The sequence below is a fragment of the Protopterus annectens genome, chromosome 1.part2 (assembly GCF_019279795.1).
Source record: "Protopterus annectens isolate FY-2018-M chromosome 1.part2, PAN1.0, whole genome shotgun sequence".
NCBI lineage: Eukaryota > Metazoa > Chordata > Ceratodontiformes > Protopteridae > Protopterus > Protopterus annectens.
The window spans coordinates 1259795660-1259819473 of record NC_056727.1 but is presented as its reverse complement, the minus strand read 5'-3'; the positions used below and the strand labels follow the sequence as shown (position 1 = coordinate 1259819473).

The window sequence follows — 23814 nt, the reverse complement described above, 5'->3', positions numbered from 1 at the left end:
TTGCAAGGTTTACTCTTTTTTTTCTCGGGTCTATATTAGAAGCACGAAAAGACAAAACCACGAATGCTCACATGAGCGAAAATGCCGGTAATCAAAAGGGTGTTTGTTGGGTCGTAGTGCAGTGAGGAGTGGGATATTTGCCCTTTCCTCACTGTAGTGTGATCTCAGAGTTGGAATATATAGTTAGCAGGGGGTGTACCAAGTTCGATTACCAGCAATTTTGCTAATGTGAGAGTTCGTGGTTTTGTCTTTTTGTGCTTCTAATATAGACCCCTTTTTCTCACCATTGCTGTAAATTATCTCACTTCTCCTTCAGACAAAACTGTCTGTAAAAGAAGTGTGTCTGTCTTTCTGCATTCCACACTGGGACCGTAATTCAGCCAAAAAAACTATTACAATGGCATCTGTCAGTCAGGATTGCAATGTTTCACTGCTACTTCAAACTGATAATGAAAAGAAAACTACAAAATGGATTTTTGAGTACACCAGGTTTATTAATTCCATACGGTCTGGTACCTCGGCTTTCGACCTTGCAAGGGTCTAACATTCACACAAGACCCTTCAACAGGGATATAAAACCGATGAAGTATTTATTTCACTAAGAAAAAATGTACTTTTGATCAAATAGAATTTCACTAAATTCATCATTTCCAAAATGCAAAAAATTATTTAAACTCATTTAATTAAATAATGCTGCATTCAATTTTTGATTCAGTCATTTTGTATTAGTGTGTTATACCTTAAAATCATTTGAGTTGCCATGGTTTACAAAAGTACCTGTGACTCATCACCCCTAAATTCTTTGAATTGCCACAAAGTGAGAGAGAAAATTGTTTTTTAGTGTGTTGGCAGAGTCTATCTTACCTAGAGGTTTTGATTTATAGGCTTCTATAATTAAAGTGTTACTAGAGAATTTTTTTTTCCTTTCTATAAAAAAGATCTCTGGATGCACAGTTTTTCTATGAAAGAAATTAAAGGCAGCATTCCTAGCTCCTGTGGAATGAAGGAGTTAGATTTATTCACCTGTGTTCATTAAACACAAGCAACATTTTCAGTTTTTCTACTCACAAAATACCTACGCATAGAAAAACACCTTATCAATATGGCACTGACAGTGCAAACATAATAACAGCATTGTTTTTATGTTATCTGGCTTTAATGTGATGAGCAATGCTATAGTACATGACAATCTGGTGAGAAGTGCTGCTGCTCTATGCAGAATTAGCTGGTAGAGCAGCTACATATTTTATGACGATACTAGTAAAGTAGTAAAGCATACTTTGTATTCTGGCATATGCATGTGCATTTGTTACACACATTTATCATGTGATTTTATTATTGTATATATATATATATATATATATATATATATATATATATATATATATATATATATATATATACATTTATGTGTGTGTGTGTTTGTACATGTGTGTGTGTGTGTCTGTGTGTGTGTTTGTGTGTGTATGTGTGCGTGTGTTTGTATACATAGACACACTAACAGATCCATGAAAATACAAATAATGCAATGACAGTTGTCCTTCTCATCCTTTAAGTCATGTGACTCTAGTTATCATACAAGACATGATACAGTTGGTACAGTACAGTAGCGTAAACACCAGCATGTCATATATCCCATGCTTATTACATTCAAATCAAGGGGTAAAAAGCTCACACAGATAAAGCTTACTACATCAGATACAGTGTCTTGTTTACTGCTCCAGCATATAACCTCAGCTACCATATTGTTTTCCTTCTCTTGTACACACACGACTCACTGTCTTTTAGTACCCCAGTCTCCCACTAACATCCACTATATTATTATATGTAGCCACCTTCTTCATATCACAGGACACTGTAAACTCTCTTTCTTCACTCATGTGACCTCTTCTTGCTTCATCCTGGTTTCCATGCCCATGCAAACATAGGTTTAGCCATCACTGTAAGTGTCTCTCATTCTTTACATATTATTCCTAAAACAGACAACATCAGACAGAAAAAAAAGGTCTTCAATTGTAGTACAGTTGCTCATCTACAACACTCATACCCCTCCCAGTCTTTATCCTTTTGCCCCTTGGTGCTACTTGTCATAACACACAGATGGTTAGGAACATCAAGTCTCACACAATCCTTATTCAACTTTCTGAAATTTAGTAGAATTAATATACATAATATCGCATCTAACCATATGTGTTTCTCAGAATAAATATCCAAGCTTTACCTCTTTAGTATATTTGCCAGGATAAATAATAGCAACAATATCCACAGCTTCAGCTCCAAACATGTAAGCAGTCACAATTAATATTTGTAGATTCACTTCTAAGTTTTTCAGCACTAAATCACAATCAAGTTATTAAAATGTTTGCAGACCTAATTATTTAAAACATAATAGGGCTCCCTATCAAAAGAGTAAGACCCATAATCCCAAGCCCCACAACAGCAAAAAATACAATGAGATTGCATGTTGTAATGCTAGATATTTATGCAAGATGGCTTGCCCCTGCAATCTTGCTGCTTATATATAATAATTCTGAGACTGCCGTACCTCAGAGGAGGAAAAATACTCCAAAGTACTGCAACCTAGGATTTAGTATATACTCCCCATATTTACACTTTCAATTTTTCTATTCTTATGTCATAATTATGGTCTTCAGAATTTTGTAAGAAACCATAAATTACAATAAATGTCAATGTAGCATAAATATGCACATAATAAACCTGTATAGATTACGTATATCTGTAAAAAAACATATTCACTGGTAAATTACTCAAAATAAATATAGAAAAAATGTTAAAAAGTAGGTTGAATTTGCTGTTAGGGTTGGTAGAGGGAATAGGATGAAGTGCTCAACAGACACCTTTCTTATACCATGGGAAAGGTGGAGAATGGGATTACTGCCTGGACAACCTCTGATGGCGACCAGGAATCTTGCAGGGCAACAACAACAGAGAGGAATGACATGACACACTTCACCTGGTGGATAGATAAGTGTATCAGACATACTGATGTTACTGCATGTGACAAAGGGAGATACTGCCAGCACAGCTATGTGGAATTTTGTAAATAATTATGTAAAAAAGAGTGTGTGTGTGTGTGTGTGTGTGTGTGTGTGTGTGTGTGTGTGTGTGTGTGTGTGTGTGTGTGTGTGTGTGTGTGTGTGTGTGTGTGTGTGTGTGTGTGTGTGCGCAACTTTAAGAAGCATTTTGTGATGTAGGCATGTGCAAATAAATAGTGAGCATGTGCAGGCAGCAGTACCATTTTGAGAGAACAGCTAGAGTGTTAACATGTATGAGTATAGTAGTCTGTTTATAAGTTTATTTCATTTTAAGTTACTAAGCCTCAGTCCTGATTTGTTTGTGTGTAATAAAGCTGCTTGAACTGAACCCACAACTGTTCATCTGTTTTATCCTGACTGGATGAGTGACAAATTATATGTCATTTGTGAATATCAACATGATTCATATAAGATAAAACAGCAAAACAGGAGGGCGATGCCTGAAGATAGTAAACAACTGGAGTGCAACAAGGGATAATAAACAAATTCTTCTCCAAGTAGTCCACAGCAGTTTTAAACATGATTTTTAATGACAGAATAAAATACAGATAAGCGCTTTCGCAGTAAGCTTCATCAGATCTAAAATACATTTCAAAACCACAAACTTAAAAGTGCAAAAGCAGTCACAATCAACAAATCAGAACAAAGTGCATCCAGTGTTATTAGCTGCCATAGTAACTACACAAGTATATGTTTAAAGCTACAAACACTCTATAGCACATAAAAACCATATACAGTATGCAAAATCAAGATAGATTTGAGTATAAACATCTCAAAGAGCATATGTATAAATTAAAAATGCATAGATACTAAATGAAAAATAAAATATATCTAGTAAAACTGACGTAGCAGGGAAATATACATATAGCTTACTTCTTTTTCAAAGGTCTTGCTCGTAAAGTGGGTTGTATAGATATGCTGTCATTCAACCCAGAGTAATAGTGTGTTTGTAGTAAAAAAAATCCACTTAAGTTCTGCCTGATAAGTTCTGTTTACAAGGTCTCCCTTATTGATGTTATCATAAATTAATTCCTTGTTAGTGTTGGGATGTATGAAGGATCCAGACACATTGATATACATACAATAGGAGGAGTTATTACATCTCCTCATCCCATAGTAGTGGACTACTTGGAGAAGAATGTGTTTGTTTATGATTCATATAAGATGCTCATGTTACAAATGTATTAAAACTGTATGTCATGTGTATATCAAACTAGGTTTGTACAGACATTTTATTTTGTAAAGTGCTTGTGCTTGAAATATATCCACAGTGTGCCCTGCTGGAAGAGAACAGAAATGCACATATACTATTGTAACTGTTTAAATGTATATATTTTAACAGTGGAAACTGGAATACAGGAGGTTAACTTCAGAAAATAGCTGAAATTAAATTACTTTATGGCAGCCAGGGCCAGCCTTAGCTGAAATGGCACTCTAGGCGAAGTAGTGCTCAGGTGCCCCTTAAGCTCCACCCACACCACACTCATGAAACACCCCTATTTGAGCCATGCCCACTGGGTCATTCCCCAATAAAGCCACTCCAGTCATTTCCTTAATTTATTTAAATGCATAGGAAGAAAAAGATACCTTGTAATGTAGTTATACTGCAGCTACCTTTGCATATGTATTTTCTACTTGAAATACAAGAGCCAGATCATGGTCAAATAGGGTTCTAGGAAGGGTACTAGACCACCACCCCAGAGCAGCCCCTCCTGCAGCAACCTCCAGCAGCAGCCCCCTCCTCAGCCATTCCAGTGTTCCATTATTTGGTTATCTCAGCAGTTACCGTGCATATGTTCTATTATTTGCTTCTACAATGATTACAGATATTGAAACAAAATAGCACAAACACAGATAGCCACTTGCTAAACAAACAATACAGTCTCACAATGAAAACAGACTTAGCATGAGCAGTAAACTTGTCTGCCCTTGAAACTCTCATTCATTGAAATGGCAAAACTCACATTCATTGAAACAGCATGAAAACCCACATTCATAGAAATTGAAAACCCACATTCATAGAAATTGAAAACCCACATTCATAGAAATGCATTTGGTTGATGGAGAATTAAGTTTACCTTTAGGCTGTTTTCAAAACAGACTCCTTGCACACATTTTTTTAGGGACATGCATACGTGTATTTATTCTTTAATTCACTTTCCTGATTGTATTGAATTATATTCCTTGTATAATACAGCACCACTTGTGAGAATATGTTTTAAATTTGTAGTTTTAAACATTCTTTTAATAAGCAATGAGACAAAATTTATGAACCAAACACTACCCATTTCAAAAAATTTCAACAATAAAAGGCCACTCAAGACTTCTGTCATTACAATCCACCAATATTACTGCACACGCACAATCTCTGCAGAAGTAATATCCTCTGAATTCCACATTAAAGAAATCTGTAACTAATGAAGAGGTTGCTACTGGCAAACAACTTTACATATCTACAAATTCAGTGCCTGCTGCCGTTGAAAAATTAATTGCCTATATTACAATAAAAATTTGGTAAGTTTGTAATATTGCAGTAGGAAATGACTAACAAGTTCATAATCACTAGGTATCTCATACAAAAGGCCATACTCAGGAGTGTAGAACCCCTATCCCCCCTTATAATGCACCAAATAATCAACAATCATATAGGCACTGCATAACAGCACTCTATCTACATGGTGTGAGAGTGGAATCCACAGCCTTCAGCACCAAAGGCAATTATACTACTAACACTGCTTTCAGATTCCACAACACAGTGTGCCATTTGATAAACAAAAAACAGCTACTTGCACACTGAAAACATTTACACTTCTTACAGTGTGTTAAATGTGTAGTTTTGAACATGTTTCCAGTAAGTAATGAAACAAAATGTATGACCCAATAATGACAAACCTGCCCATTTCAGAACATTTTAACCACAAAAGGCCCCTCAAACAGTATCAGTCAATAAGCACAATCTCTGTAGAAGTAAACATCATCTGAATAATTCTACATTAAAGAGATTTGTAACTAATGAAGATGCTATTACTGACAAAGAACTTTACATTTCACTGTTCCATCTACAAATTCAGTGCTTGCTGCCCTTGAAGAATTAATTGCCTACGTTGCATTAAAGAAAAAATGGTAGAAACATACAAGTTCATAGTAACTAGGCATCTTAAACAAAGGATGGCACACTAAGGAATGCAAAACCCCTATCCCCTCTTAAAATGCAACAAATAAATTGGCAACTAGAACATTACATACCATGCCTCCATACCTCTCAACCTCTTAGCACAAGAAATCTGAACGAAGCCTAAAATATCTGGGGGGGTCAATGGCCACCCCAAACAGGGACAGATTATAAATATTGTTCTTATAGACTTAGAAAGTTGCTAGAATAACAGCATTTGTCTTAGCATGCATTTTCTGAAGGAAATGAGGGCTGAAACTCAAATGTTTGGCATTTAGTTATTTCAATCCTCAGTGATTTGCCAGAAAACCATAACTTTTATGAGGAATAGGCCAAAAATATAAGGCAAAAATCTGGACAGTTGAGAGGTATGTGTACCTCTCAACCTCTTAGTGCAAAAAATCTGGGCAGAGCCCAAAATAATGTGGATATAATAGCCAAAAAAATAGGGATAGTTTTGCTTGCAGTGCTATTTAGTGACTTCAGTCCTCCCTGATTTGCCAGAAAACCACAACTTATGAGAAACAGGCAAGCTTCCCCTTTTCCTCGCACAACAGTAAACTCTTAGAGGACAATATGTATTTATGGAAGACTCTTCCTTCATAAAAATAAGTCATTCATTTGCCAGTATCTGACCACTTTTCATGAGTGATTTCTCATGCCTACCATATATAATGGTTCCTTATTCTCCACATGGAAAACACAATGTTGTTTCGAAGGTCCCATTAATTCATTGTGATGGAAAATTACAAACTTGGCTACCTGAAAGATGACAAATAATAATAACATGTGATAGCAGGTTACATGGTGACAAGGGAGAATTTTATATCTGAAAAACAAAATATATGTTCATACCATTGCAAATCTTACATTAAAAATGGGTCACATTCTAATAATATGCATGCTTGTTATAGTAAGATGTAGTGCAATTGTATATGGATGTTGTGTACTAAAGCTAAATATAGGGAGCTATAAGACTTCATTTTCATGTGAAATACAGTAGAGTTTAGTTCAGTGAATGTCAGTGTTCTTATTGCAGTTCCCATCAAGGGCACTCTTGTCATCTAGACAAATAGATCCCCCATCAAGGGCACCTCTTGACATCTAGGCAAATAGATCCCCCTCTTTGCCCCCAATGCTGTAGAAGCAGGAGAAGCAGTCTCACTCATTTCCAAACAGAATTTTAAATAAATGGATTTTCTACTTTTCCAAGATGGAGAAATAATCTTGTGTCTTCTCCAAACTGAAACCTTAAGAATTCTTAACTTTAGCACCAACTTGTAATTAAGTATGGATCCAAGTTTCTCCCCTAGTATGATTTAAATAATTGAGCAGATAACTTCTAGAGAGATATTACATAAACAGTATGTTTTTTTTTGTATAAGACGAAATGAAAACCAGGAAATGGCAGCTTGTTAAATATATGTTGAAACTGGAATTTGTTGCTGTATATTCAAGAGGATATAAAACCAAGTATAGATATTTTGGAGGGACTGCATTGGAGGAGTGTTTCTTTTAAATGACAGTGATTTGCATACAAACAGCCTGTAGGGGTCAGACAGTTATTTGTGGCAGGAATTGTGGTATGCAAATATAGCATTTCATTGTGGGGATTTGAATGAAAATGCTTACTATTGTAGAAGGAAATAAGTGTTTAAAAAAGGTTACAGAATATTTTGTGCCACTTCTGAAATCAGGTTTGTGCAATGGCTCCTAAGCAGATAACAATAAAAAAACAACAGTCATTCATTATCTGAGATCCGATTTATCCAATTTAAGGTCACAAGGAGCCAGAACAAATTCAGGCAAGCTACAGATGAAAAAGAGAACCAGGCCTGGACTGGATTAGAAGCCAGTTCACTACAAACACATACACACACACACACCTTCTCTTTCATACAGTAACTAACGACTACTTTAAATTCTACACACTCCAATTCTGCTCTCGTACAAAACACATGCACTTTAGTCTCTCATACAGAAATGAGAGAAACTGCTAGTTTAAATTATGCACACACCTACCTTCTTTGTTCTGCCACAGCAGCACACACATACAGCGACTCTCTCACAAAGCAACACACACACACCTACTCTCTTGCACAGCAACAAAGACTCCGAACGGCTAGTTTAAATTCCATACACACACACACAGACACACACCTATTCTCATACAGTAACATACACACACTTTATATCTCATACAAACAGAACAACAAATTTAAATTCCATACACATACGTACATATCCACACACATTCATTCTCATACAGAAATAAACAGTTTAAATTACACATAAACGCACACACATACACTTACCTTCTTTATAACCCAAACGGCCACACGTGGACTCGAGACACAGACAACAACTCTTCTTTTGAACTTCTGGCTTAAATTCCGCGCGGAACTGCAGAATGCATTTATATGACATTTGCGTCGTGATGCATGCAAGTTTCGCTTTAAAGGAGAAGATCCTTGTACTGCAAACTAAATGTTTTTTTTTAGCCTCCTGGCTAACCTACAGCTGTAAGTGGGAGGGTGCTAGCCTCGCCTCCCCCACCCTCCACCCTCTGGTTTCAGCGTCAAGAAGAGCGCAAACTTAAAGTGCTAGCCTCGCCTCCCCCACCCTCCGCCCTGTGGTTTCAGCGCCAAGAAGAGCGCAAACTTAAAAAAAAAAGTAAATAAATGCATAACGCGCCCTTTACAAGGCTGGCCTGTACGGTGCCCTAGGCGGTCGCCTAGTTCGCCTATGCCTAAGGCCTGCCATGATGGCAGCTATAGACACAATGTCTGTGCTGAGAAGCTTTCTATATTGCCTTTGGAGTGAACTAATTACTACAATTGTTTTATGGCTTCCAGCATCTGCCAAAGATCTGAGGTCTATGTATTTTCATAGATAAATGTTAAATACTGCTAGCTTCCAGCAGTGGGGGTTTCACCTGGGACAGAGTCAGATGACAAGAAATGATGTCATTCTGCAAGCTAGCCCAGCAGTAATATTTGAGATATTAATTTAAAAAACGTTTCTTGGAGAGAGACAGCATTTTGTATTCTGAAATGGACCTGACAACAACAACTAGAAGATCCATTTACCACATCTGCCTTGCTCTTAAGTAGGTTAACTAGGGTATAGTAATTCTCTTAGATTCAGTCAGGAATATAGTGAAGCATAGCTTAGATGTTTCTTTACTTATTTGAGACTGTCCTGCAATGTTGTTTTCAATATTTCCTGTGGTTTTGAACTCTGATGTCACTCTGAATATATGTGGAGTATTTTCTTGATCTTTTACTATTTATTATTAAATATATTTAAACCTTTCATTGTGGATGATCTTTGTAGAGATATGTAAGTTTTGAGAGTGCTTGCATATTTATTTTCTGACATTGTGGGCCACTCCTAATAGCCTTACTCTTGGACAAACTAACATTTGTATTAATATTAATATAAATATTACACAGTAAGATTGGACACCCTTTGTTAAGGGCCTTAAAGTAGCTGATAAGGAGTGTGTGTGTGTGCGTGTGTCTGTGTGTCAGCTACTTGGGCAGGGACACAAAGCACTTGTTGGACAGAGAGGGTGCTGGAGGTCTTGGCTTGGACACAGGGGCATGAGAGAGAGAGTAAACCACTTCCTTAGACACAAACAGGAGAAAATAGCCCTGGGCTAAAAACAAATGCCATTTATTTTATCAAAAGTCTTGACCACATGAATACAAACAAAACATTTACCACAGGGAAATGTACCAGAATTTTGTGGAGGAATAGTTAAATAAAATAAATGGTCTTTGTTTTCAGCCCAGGTCTATTTTCTCCTGTGTGTGTGTCTAAAGGAGTAGTTTACTCTCTCTCATGACCCTGTGGTTTCTTCTGTATAGGAGAAACCAAAATAATGTTTAAAATCAGAGTACAAGAGCATGTTAGAGACATTAAGAATCAAAATTTGGATAGCCCTGTGGCATCACATTTTCATGCAGTACACTTGGGGTCTTGTACCAATTTAAAACCATGTATTTTAAAATATTTTTTGATTAACAATGATGTTGCACTTAAAAACAAACTGTTGTATAAAAAAGCAGTCTATATTTTAAAGTTTGGCACTTTGGTGCCTCATGGTTTAAACAAAGAACTTGAGTGGAAGGCTTTTCTACATTAAGTGTTAATTAGTTTTTGTTTAATTGTAATAGTTAATTGATGAATGATGTGATATTTGTTATTTAAGTGTAACTTGTGCTATTGTGATGTTAACTCTGTGAAAGGCTTGTTAGCCGAGGTGTTGGAGTATTAAACATTCTTGGAGTTTATGCTTCTGCAGTTGGTGTTTTTCGCTTCTTCTATGCTTTTTTTTTTATTTTATTTTTTTATTTGTTGTTTAGTGAATATGGCCAGTGATTCACTTCTGTATTTGCCTCATTTATTTCGAGATGATATTACTGATTATGCACAGTCTTCTGCTCAGTCTTCCCTGTGGAATAATTTACAACCAGGTGCAGTGCTGGAAGGCACTTCAGTTCAGCATGCAGAGCCTCCTGTGTCCTGGGAAAGATTTTTGGAGGAAGTGAGATCCAGGAGAGGTGACAATCCATTTCAAAATGTTGGTGGACTTATGGCTGGTAATAATTTGTCCACTGAGGTTTGTAGTAATACTGATTCCCTTGAGAGGCTGCTTAAGAAAGAAAATGTGATTTATTATAACATTTTGGAGCTTAAGAGATATTTAGACATTGATATTACACCCAGGGGGTCTGCATTTTGTTAAATTCCCCACTACTCCTTTTAACTCTACTGATCCTGCTGATAAACAGTTTGGAAATAGATGGGTAGTGGCTGCCCATCACTGTGTTAAAGAATGGATCCAAATTTTACTTGAAAAAGATGTTCTTAAACAACGAAATGTAAGGGAAGAAATTTCTGTCTTTTGTTCTACCCTTTCTGCACAAACTGGTACAGCTCATTTTGAGCAGTTGTTATGCTCAATGAATGCTTCACTTGAGGAGAATTCTGGTGATATCATTAAAAGGAAGATTCACAAATTAGAAAGGGACCTGCGAGATTATAGCTCGGGGAACATTTTCAAGAAGACAGTTGAACAAAACACATATGAAGGCTCTGGAGCCACTTTTTCTATCAGAAACAGCAAGTAAATGTTTATTTTGCCTCTTCTGAAGTCAACAGTAGTGCTGGGGAATCTGACAATGAAACTAGGGCTTTTTCTCCCCTTCAACAGCCGGAACAACCCAATTATATGCAGGAGAACTTTCGGAGTCACACTAGACTGGGAACCAACAATAGTAATTTGAAACAAGGATATTTCCAGAACAATAAGGAGGGACAGTACTTTAAAAGTAAGAAAAGCAGACATTGACTATACTAATGTTTGTAATGTGGTAAAATCAACCAGTGTTACCAGTGGTGACAACTTGATTGTAAACTTTACAGATAACCCTTTGTTTTGTGCAGAATTATCAGTATTACAATGTGGGTTAAAATTTATTCCCACATCTTTGCCACGATTATATCTCTGTAAAATTGAATTGTTTAAGCTGTTTAGGAAATTACATTTGTTGGATTATTTTGAAAATAGTAAGATTGTGTCTGAGGATGCCCCCTCCATTGACACAGATGGAGAGGATGGGGAATGTGATTTTTTCTCATGTAATTCATCAATGGATTCATATTGTTATCAAGCCCTCAGACAAAAGTCAAAAATAGTTGTGTTGCTTTAATATGTGTATGGACCATCTTTCTGACAGTAATGTATATCGTGTGGCTAGTGAACATGAATATTACGCTGAACTTGAGTGGAAGGCTTTTCTACATTGTGTTAATTATTAGTTAGTATTTAATTGTTTTAGTTAATTGATTAATGATGTGATGTTTCTTATTTAAGTGTAGCTTGTGCTACTCTGATGTTAGGTCTGTGAAAGGCCTGCTAGCCGAGGCGCTGGAGTAATAAACAATTTTGGATTTTATCCTTCTGCAGTTCATGTTTTTTGCTTTCTCTGTGTTTTTTTTTTTTTTTGTTTAGTGAATATTTAAAAATTATCCCTATTTTTGGGCCTTTGTTTCCCATTAATTTTGACTGTGTCCAGATTTCTTGCACCAACAGGTTGAGAGGCATGATCCATAGTTGTGTGCATACAGCACTTTAGCTACCAAAGGCCCATCTGAGTGAACATCATGTTCCAAAACCACAACAATGCCATGGGCGGAATAGTTAGCTGGAGTCACAAATATTCTAATCACACCAGTTTAAGTAAAAAACAGGAAGTAGCCATCATGCATGTCTAGTCACATTCACCTTTGGTGAAAATCAGATTGAACCCCATAGAGTACATCTTAGATGCTCATCTCTGCAGAGTGCTAAATGTATACAACAATATAGCTTTCACAAGCTAGACTAGAAATGTTATAGCTTTAGAGAAAAGATGCAACAATATAAAGGATGAGGCTATTTCTACCACAGCCCAGCGCACAAAACCACAATCTTAAGTAAAGCTGGGATGTAACCATAATACAGGGCTCATCACAATCTTAATAGTCACAACAAACTTAGTCAAAAGAGCCATCAAGCGTATTAATAGAAACTATGGCATACAAACCGGCAATGTTCTCATTCATGACCATTGTCTCATGCAACACATTCCAAAAATAGTGGAGAACAATTCCCACAGAACAGAATCAAGACAATCAGATGAAAACCTCAAAATGCTGAAACAGGAGGTGTTCTACAAATGTAACAGCAAACCGATCATAAGGGAAATAAAGCATTAGCAAGGAAGGACTTAGAATGACCCTAACCTTGGCAATGTGCATCATTTTTAAATTAGATGGGTACATGGGTTCAGAGGTTTGAATGTCTGATTTACTGGTCTTCAAGAAGCTAGATTGCCATAAAACCATGTTGGTATTTTCTATACTTTTGACTTCTAGTAAATGTTCTGTTCTTACCCAAGTCTTGAAAATGTATCTTATTTCTATTTACCTCAATATAAAACTGTTCTGAATGTTAATACATTTTTCCAAACTTATATTGAAATTTTGCTAACATAATGAAGCCTGTAATATGTTTGAAACTTAAACTGTCCAGGTAAATTGCAAATTTAGACATTCCAGTTTGCACCCCCCAGTTTTATTGTTAGGGCTATAAAACAAGCAGTTTTGAAGACATTTTGTTTAGATTGGTATATTTAAAATTATGGTCAAAATTTGAATCATGATGAAAATTGTTTTAAACCACTATAAAACTAGTAATGAATTAGTAGTCACACAGCTGAGAAAGGTGGAGCAGAGGTGAATGAACATACTTACTTTACTAGTAATAACTTTTATTACCATTAGAGAATGCCATTGTATTGTTTTCATTGCATTATAAACAACCCGGCTACTCTCTTTGTACTAGCCTTATACACCTTCCTGTTATGATTTTCTATTTGTATTTGTGACATCATAGGATCATAGGAGGTTACTAGGCTAATAGCCCTGGGCCCTTACAAGCCTAGCCAAGAGTTTATCCCCAAAAAAGAAACTTCAATCATCATGTCACCCCTGTCAGTGAGGGACACAGGTGGAAACCCTGGGACAAATTTGTGGTTTCCCATCCACTCATCAAAGTTGCTCTTGAAGAGGGTCAGCGACATACTTTGTTTGATGTGTTTGAGGAGTTTATTCCAGAGACAGGACAGCCTCTGGGAGACAAACCTGTCTCTCCAGCAGGTTTTGTTAATGTCACATTATTAGATTCAGGCCTTTTGATTGGGTAGTGTGCGAGTAGTTAGACTTACAGATATGGAGCATCTCTAGTAGAGCAGGGTCTGAGATTGCCTTGTAGGCGAGACACAGATCACCTCTGAGCAATCTGTACGATACTGAGTAGAGTGATAGTGATTTGAGCCTGTGCAAATAGGATAGGTGTTGGAGGCCATGGATTCTCTTTGGGAGGTATTTCTGTGGCCTTTCCAGTTGGTGCAGGTGTTTGCAGAGGTACATACTGTACCAAACAGGGCATTGTACTTAATTATTGGCCTAATGAGGGAGGAGTACAGAGAAATGATAACCTCCTTTTTTCTGGATGCAATCCCTTTACTTATGAGATGAACCAAGTAAAATACTTTTCAGACCACTGCCGCTACATGATGGTTGAATGTGAGATTGTCGTCAACCTGTGTACCCAGGTGTCTCACCACAGATTTTGTGCTTGGGGGTTACCGTTGATTTGGTAATCAGTAGGGGCCATGTTTTTCCCGAATTGTATAATAATACATTTTTTTGCATTTAACTTAAGTTCATGACTTTGCCACCAGTCATTTGTTGCTGTGAGACCCTCTTGTAGTATGTTAACATCATTTGGGGAGTCAATGACAGCACCCAACTTACAGTCGTCGGAAAACTTGGTCAGCCACAGGTCTTTTGTCTTTGCCTGGACCTCTAAGAAGTAGATGCCAAACAGTAGTGGTCCCAGGACAGATCCCTAGGGAACACCACTAGTGACAGGTCTGCTGTCGGAGGTGGAGGCACCTCTTTTGACCTTGTGGGTCCTATCAGTGTGCCAGTTGGCCACCAACCTGATGAGATAGGGATTTACACTAAGTTGTGGTGGTAGCTTTTCGATGATGCCCGAGTCGGGGATTGTGACCAAGTCAAGATAAGCTGTATGTACTGACTTTCCCTCATCGAGTGCCTTGGTGACAGTCTCAAAAAAGTCAGTCAGGTTCAACAGGCAAGATCTGCCCTTGACAAATCCAAACTGGGTGGAGTGAAGTGCTTGGAGATTGCCTATGTCCTTGTTTGTGACGTCCATAAGAATACGCTCCATGGCCTTACAGATCAGACTTGTCAAGCCAATGGGCCAATAGCTTCCAGGGTCAGTAGTGGCACCAACTTTGTACAAAGGGATGACAATGGCAGTTCTCCACTCTGCTGGAATGAAGCCTGTACTTAGGCTATGGTTGAATAGGGTGCTCAATGGCGAGGCTAGTTCTTGCTGGAGATAGTGCAGGATTCAGCCTGGGATACTATCAGGTCCCATGGTAGCTGTGTTCTTTGCCTTGAATAGGGTCTTTAATACTTGATCTATGGAGATATGAGGTGGGGGACAAGTATCAGTGATGTCGAATGGGCCTTTGGGGAGGATAAGGGGATGAAGTTTATACTGAACCTATCTGCTAGCAGGTTGGCTAAGTCAACAGGATCAGTGTAAGTGGTACGATTATGAACTAATTTGGAACAAACCTGAGCTTTGCTGTGGAGGTTCCTGACATAACTGAAAAAGGCTTCATGGTTAGCCTTTGTTTCAGAGGCTATTTTTGATTCATAACTGGCTTTGGAGGTTTTCACTAGTGATCTAATTTGCTTGTTCATGCTAAGGAGGGAGTTTTTCCGATTGGGAATTTGTGCCTTTTTACCCTTGGACAACAGTTTCTTCCTTTTGTTGTAAAGCCTGTTGATAGTGGATGTCCACCAGATAGGTTTGTGTTTCCTTGGGGAGCAGGTTTTAGTTCTGTTCGTTATGCTGAGTCCATGCAGTTGTACAGGTGATTGTGTACTGCACTGGTGTACTGTTCAGCATATTTGCCTGCATCCTCTTAGGGGAGCGGTGGTGTGAAGCTACTGATACCCTCCCTTAGAAGGTTATAGTCATTTTTGGAAAAGCATTTTGGTCTGGTTACAGCTGGTGGGGGGGGGGGGGTTGGACAGGATATACACTTTGAATGAGACAGACCAGGGAAGCACTTACTATGGGGGTGGTGCAGCAGTCACCCATGTTGTTGAGAACCAAGTCTAGATGTTATGTCCTCTTGTAGGAGATAAAACAAATTGGTTTAGTGCATTAGAACTGATGAAGTCAAGGATTCATTGGGTGAGTGGACTAGAGCAGGAATAGTTCACCCAGTGTATGGTGGGGTATTGAAGTTACCATGGATCAGGGTGTTAGCGGTTACCTTGATGGAGTCAAGTAGGTCCAGGTAGGAGGAGTGGGTGTCCTGAGTCATGGAGGGGGGTCTATTATAGCTGGCTATAACTTGGATGGGTGTCTTGCCAATTGTCAGTTGCATCTGGAGTACTTCCAGTGCATCATGCTGACAAACTAGTCTGGAAATGTGCTTGGCTTTAATGAAAATAGAAACTCTACCACCCTTAGTCTTCCCAACCTCATTTTAGTGTCAGAATGTGTGGAATGAGGTATAGCCTGGTAAGGCAGGGGTGCTCTCTGCAGCCTTAAACCAAGTTTCCATGACTGCACAGTGCAAGGAGTGAGTGCATTTTCAGGTTAAGGCTCCTAACATTAAGCAGCAAGACCTTCTATTTGCTTTTTGATAGATCTTTTATGATGGAAGATTTGTCTTTGGGACATTGCCTAAAAAAGGCACAATGGGGGAGGCAAGAGCCTTGTCTAGAATCCTGAATCCCAGGGATGACAAGTGGGGGCCATCTTGATGTCTGTCAACCATATCATCCCAGGCAGACAGATACTGGATCCCCTTGAAATGACACCAGAAACTAAGCCATTTGTTGAAGTCAATTATTTTTTGTTGGTATTGTGGTATCATTCTTGGTGAAGGTAGGATTCTACTTAGGGCTAGGGTCATACCTGCCTGGGACACATACTCTGAGAGCTCAATCATGTCTCTCTTCATAAAGTCCAGGGAGGTACATCTCAAGTCATTCACACCAACATGAAAAATGACAGAGTCATACTTGTACCTGTTGTGATGTGGCAGATTCTGGTACCTGAGAGACAACTAACCTTGTCAAGCCTGGTGAGGGGGCATTGATGGACTGAAGCTATTTATGCAAATACAATAACAATTTTATAGTTAGCATTTTATTTTATTAATATTGCTTTTTTGGTTGCAATGAAGTACTGATTGTCTAAGCTTTTTGTAATTGGTTTCAAATGTTTTAATTGTTTAATCATGTAATTGAAAAAGTGGAGAGGGTATTTAAAGGATGTATGGAATAGCAATGTTATACTCTGTAAAGGCTTAACAGCCAAGGTGCTAGAGATTTCACATTTTTTGTTTTTGTTTTAATAAAGTGTTTCAGTATTTTGGATAACTGGCCTTCCTATTTCTTGTGCTATTGTTATATCTTCGTTTTTGGTGGTTACACAAGTGTTGGAATTTGCTGTTTTCTGTTGGAATTGCAATTTCATTTTTGAAGTGTCAGGACCTGAAATATTGTATGTCACAGTTCTAACAGGGAGCTACATAGGAATGTTGAGGAAAGGCAAACGCTAAATTTTTTATGCAAAAATTAAAGTATTTGCCTTTTTACATTGTCATCAGTAAGCTTTTAGAAAAGCATCAGTTTTGTAACACAATGCTCGAGTTTATTGATATGAAAACTTGCATTTTGACAAAAGCCTTCAATTCTATTGTAAAATATTCTTTCAGCTTAATATACAAAAGTGATAAATGATCTAAAGTACTGTTTCTCTTTGTTTTTCCAGTTATAAAATAAAACTCTAAAGATTCAAATTGCTTTAGTGTCTTGTATCTCAAAAATACTCAAGTCTAGTGTGTCAATAAGAAACATTTTTTTATTTAAATTGAATATCTACTTACGTAACAGGAAAAAAGGGAGGCCTAACCTAAGGTTTATGAATGTGGTGAGAGAGGACATGCAGGTGGTTGGTGTGACAGAGCAAGATGCAGAGGACAGGAAGAAATGGAAACAGCTGATCTGCTGTGGTGACCCCTAATGGGAGCAGCTGAAAGAAGAAGAAGAAGATCTACTTACTTTCTTGCTAGTAAATTCTGCATAGAAAGTTTACATATGGATGTCTTTTTAATACATTCTATATGTATAAATCAGGAATCTATGAGTTTCAGGAAGCAGCACATTGACTACCCAGAGCCTTAATCCTCTACACTAACTACAAAATTATCTATAGCTTTAGCTGTATCTATAGTTACATATATATATATATATATATATATATATATATATATATATATATATATATATATATATATATATATATATCTAGTTACCTATGAAAACATTGAGCATGTGAAATATCAAAGAACATAATGGTCGAGACCATTTGGTCGATATTGCACATGCTCGATCACTGTAAAGTAAAAAAAAAAGACGTTATTGCAGGGGGGCAAGCCCCCCTGCACACTCCCCCCACCTAAATATACTAACACCGAGATCACGCTACACCAACAATACAGTGCGGAACAAGAATTATTCCTATTCCCTGCTGTAGCGCGATCTCGGAGTTGGTATATTTAAGTGGGGGGTGCGGGGGTGCAGGGGGGCTGATGTTTGTTGTTTTTTTTTCTTCTTACTTTACAGTGATCGAGCATGTGAAATATCGACCATATGGTCTTCGATATTTCACATGCTCAATGTTTTCATAGGTTACTATATATATATATGTACATAGAGACAGAATGCGTGTGTGCATGCATGTATGTACATATATATATATATATATATATATATATATATATATATATATATATATATATATATATATATATAGAGAGAGATAGAGGGAGACATGCACACACACACACACACACACACACACACAAAAGACAGAAATATAAAACCTTACATCAAAGAATAAATGATAACAAGACTGTAGCTATGCAGATTACTGAACACTAACCCATAAAAATATTTCTGTGCTAAATGGTTATTCTGTATCTGTCACTTTTCAATAATTTCTTTTACAGTCTGTACCTCTCTCATAAGTCTGAAATAGTGCAGAATGTTTAAATTATCATTTAACGCACTTGTAAAATATGTGGACATTATCAGAACAAACTGATTATTTACCCTTTTTGTAATAAACGGTTTTACAGGATGGGTTGCTTTAATGATATCTGTATTAAGTTCCTAAAGACCAGTCATGTGACAAGCAAATGGTCACTGTTGCTTATGTCTGGCACTGATTCACACAAGTCATTGTATCTGTTTCACTGAGCTGAAGTGACCTCAGTGTTCATTATAGTGAAGCAGGGAGGTAGTAGCAGGTCTCCCACTGGTGTGATGGAGGTATCTTTCCTCCCACAGGAAAAAAATGGCTTAAATGTGTCACTATTGAAAGTCCACAAAATTATCCTTTCAAACAGGTCACCTAATACTTTTCTGATACAGAAAGTTGTTCTTTACAATATCAGCCTTGTCCTGTAAAACTTTGATGTAAACTAAGAATTATTGCCAAAACTATTCTCTGTAGATTATGTTTTTGTTTTCTCTTTTTATTACTCTTAAGACAGTGCATTTATTTGAGAAAAACAGTGTAGTACTTAAGAAAACACAGAGCTTCTAAAAATAAGTTCATATGAAAAATTCTGTGATTCCTGTTTAATAGTGATATAAAATCAATGTTATGTTTTGCCAGACAAAACTGTATTTAATAATATTATTTTATCCTTCATATTTCAAAGAGCAATATGTTTACATTGATCGTAATCAAGATAATATTCATTTTACATACCTGAGCTCTAACCATCAAACGCTAGACCGTGCTTAATAATACCATTTTACATACCTGAGCTCTAGCCATCAAACGCTAGACCGTGCTTAATACTACCATTTTACATACCTGAGCTTTAGCCATCAAATGCTAGACCGTGCTTAATACTACCATTTTACATACCTCAGCTCTAGCCATCAAATGCTAGACCGTGCTTAATACTACCATTTTACATACCTGAGCTCTAGCCATCAAACGCTAGACCGTGCTTAATACTACCATTTTACATACCTGAGCTCTAGCCTTCAAATGCTAGACCATGCTTAATACTACCATTTTACATACCTGAGCTCTAGCCATCAAACGCTAGACCGTGCTTAATACTACCATTTTACATACCTGAGCTCTAGCCATCAAACGCTAGACCGTGCTTAATACTACCATTTTACATACCTGAGCTCTAGCCATCAAACGCTAGACCGTGCGTAATACTACCATTTTACATACCTGAGCTCTAGCCATCAAACGCTAGACCGTGCATAATACTACCATTTTACATACCTGAGCTCTAGCCATCAAACGCTAGACCGTGCTTAATACTACCATTTTACATACCTGAGCTCTAGCCATCAAACGCTAGACCGTGCTTAATACTACCATTTTTACATACCTGAGCTCTAGCCATCAAACGCTAGACCGTGCTTAATACTACCATTTTACATACCTCAGCTCTAGCCATCAAACGCTAGACCGTGCTTAATACTACCATTTTACATACCTGAGCTCTAGCCATCAAACGCTAGACCGTGCTTAATACTACCATTTTAAATACCTGAGCTCTAGCCATCAAACACTAGACCGTGCTTAATATTACCATTTTACATACCTGAGCTCTAGCCATCAAACTCTAGACCGTGCTTAATACTACCATTTTACATACCTGAGCTCTAGCCATCAAACGCTAGACCGTGCATAATACTACCATTTTACATACCTCAGCTCTAGCCATCAAATGCTAGACCGTGCTTAATACTACCATTTTACATACCTGAGCTCTAGCCATCAAACGCTAGACCGTGCTTAATACTACCATTTTACATACCTTAGCTCTAGCCATCAAATGCTAGACCATGTTTAATACTACCATTTTACATACCTGAGCTCTAGCCATCAAACGCTAGACCATGCTTAATACTACCATTTTACATACCTGAGCTCTAGCCATCAAACGCTAGACCGTGCTTAATACTACCATTTTACATACCTGAGCTCTAGCCATCAAATGCTAGACTGTGCTTAATACTACCATTTTACATACCTCAGCTCTAGCCATCAAACGCTAGACCGTGCTTAATACTACCATTTTACATACCTCAGCTCTAGCCATCAAACGCTAGACCGTGCTTAATACTACCATTTTACATACCTGAGCTCTAGCCATCAAATGCTAGACCGTGCTTAATACTACCATTTTACATACCTGAGCTCTAGCCATCAAACGCTAAACCGTGCTTAATACTACCATTTTACATACCTGAGCTCTAGCCATCAAACGCTAGACCGTGCTTAATACTACCATTTTACATACCTGAGCTCTAGCCATCAAACGCTAGACCGTGCGTAATACTACCATTTTACATACCTCAGCTCTAGCCATCAAATGCTAGACAGTGCTTAATACTACCATTTTACATACCTGAGCTCTAGCCATCAAACGCTAGACCGTGCTTAATACTACCATTTTACATACCTCAGCTCTAGCCATCAAACACTAGACCGTGCTTAATACTACCATTTTACATACCTGAGCTCTAGCCATCAAACGCTAGACCGTGCTTAATACTACCATTTTACATACCTGAGCTCTTGCCATCAAACACTAGACTGTGCGTAATACTACCATTTTACATACCTCAGCTCTAGCCATCAAACGCTAGACGTGCTTAATACTACCATTTTACATACCTGAGCTCTAGCCATCAAACGCTAGACAGTGCTTAATACTACCATTTTACATACCTGAGCTCTAGCCATCAAACGCTAGACCGTGCTTAATACTACCATTTTACATACCTGAGCTCTAGCCATCAAACGCTAGACCGTGCTTAATACTACCATTTTACATACCTGAGCTCTAACCATCAAATGCTAGACCGTGCGTAATACTACCATTTTACATACCTCAGCTCTAGCCATCAAACACTAGACCGTGCTTAATACTACCATTTTACATACCTCAGCTCTAGCCATCAAACGCTAGACCGTGCTTAATACTACCATTTTACATACCTGAGCTCTAGCCATCAAACGCTAGACCGTGCTTAATACTACCATTTTACCTACCTGAGCTCTAGCCATCAAACGCTAGACCGTGCTTAATACTACCATTTTACATACCTCAGCTCTAGCCATCAAACGCTAGACCGTGCTTAATACTACCATTTTACTTACCTGAGCTCTAGCCATCAAACGCTAGACCGTGCTTAATACTACCATTTTACATACCTGAGCTCTAGCCATCAAACGCTAGACCGTGCTTAATACTCCCATTTTACATATCTGAGCTCTAGCCATCAAATGCTAGACCGTGCTTAATACTACCATTTTACATACCTGAGCTCTAGCCATCAAACGCTAGACCGTGCTTAATACTACCATTTTACATACCTGAGCTCTAGCCATCAAACGCTAGACCGTGCTTAATACTACCATTTTACATACCTGAGCTCTAGCCATCAAACGCTAGACCGTGCTTAATACTACCATTTTCTTCTCCAGTTTTGTCTTTCAAATGTCAAGCAGTATTTAGTTTGGAAAACATGTTTTGCCTTTTCTTCTTCCAGCTTCTCCCAGATAGGGGTCGCCACAGTGGATCACCTGTCTGCTCATCATTGGCAGTGAAGTTTTGCGGTTTCAAGTTGCCAGCCCGGCGCCCAACCTTCCACCAAAGGTGCACACATGCACGCACTGATGCCTAGGGCCAATTTAGAGTGTCCAATCCACCTACAGCATGTCTTTAGGATGTGGGAGGAAACTGGAGCACCCGGAGGAGACCCATGCAACCACAGGGAGGACATGCAGACTCCACACAGAAGGCACCCCAGCCGAGATTCGAACCGAAGAACCTCTTGCTGTGAGGCAACACTAACTGCTGCATCACCGCAGCCACCCTCTTGTTTTGCCTTTTCTAATTGTACAAATTTTCTGTGACAATTGCTTGATTTCCAATCAACTACTTTAATTACGGAATGCAGATCAGAACAGTCAGACATTTATCCCTGAAAGTTATGAAGATTTTTTTCCATACTTGCCAAGGTAGTAGAATATGGCTAAGATCTTCCAGGAGCAGCTCACATTGCAACTCTGCAGATAAGTGTTTGCCCTTTTGACTCAATACATGCCTCATTTATACATTCCTGACTGAGTCATAACAAAAACTGTAGATACAACATTCCACATGCAGCACATAATACACCACATTTTCCTATGATGCCAATTTCCTAATTATTGTCAAATGTCATGCCCACAATAATTAGTATGATTTGAAACACCTCTGCCCTCCCCTCCCATTCTTATGATCCCAATCAGAACACTAAGCACCTTTATAAAAACCTCTTAGTGTGAACACAGTCACTTTAAACAGTCCTGCCCACCTCCTCCTCCTCCCACTATTGTTATCCTCAGCAGCAAGAGTTTTCAAGTAAATTTCTCTCCCTCTGTTTTCATGTCAGCAGTTGTTGTCATTCTGAATTAAAATCCCTTACTACCTACTCCTATGTTGTCACATCACAAGTAAACTACTGCCAACCCCATTCCAAATATTGTCAAATACCTAACAGGTGTAATTTTCAAAACCAAATCCATACTTCCACTCCATGTTGTCCATGTCCCTGACTGGTGAAAAGGTGATAATTTAAAGAAAGTCCCCATGGCATCAGCTGTTATGACTAAAGAAGTTCCACATTTCATGTAAACCTCCCTCCCAGACTACTTTGTGCAGTCACATCACTGGTTCTCTATATTTCAAGTATGCCCACCTTCTCCCAATTTATTTTTGGAGATGTAGTGGAAATGTAAAGTGTGAAGAGTTTCCTAATAACAAATGATAGGCGATTATAAAAAGTAAAACATAATTTAAAAATATAATCAAGAGG

The 23814-nt window shown here is 38.0% G+C and overlaps 1 protein-coding gene across 3 annotated transcripts in view; it reads right to left on the bottom strand.

Moving 5' to 3' along the window:
• EVA1B (eva-1 homolog B) overlaps window positions 1-23814 on the bottom strand; it is an 897639-nt gene that overhangs the window by 207149 nt on the left and 666676 nt on the right. The gene's annotated exons all lie outside the window — the stretch shown is intronic.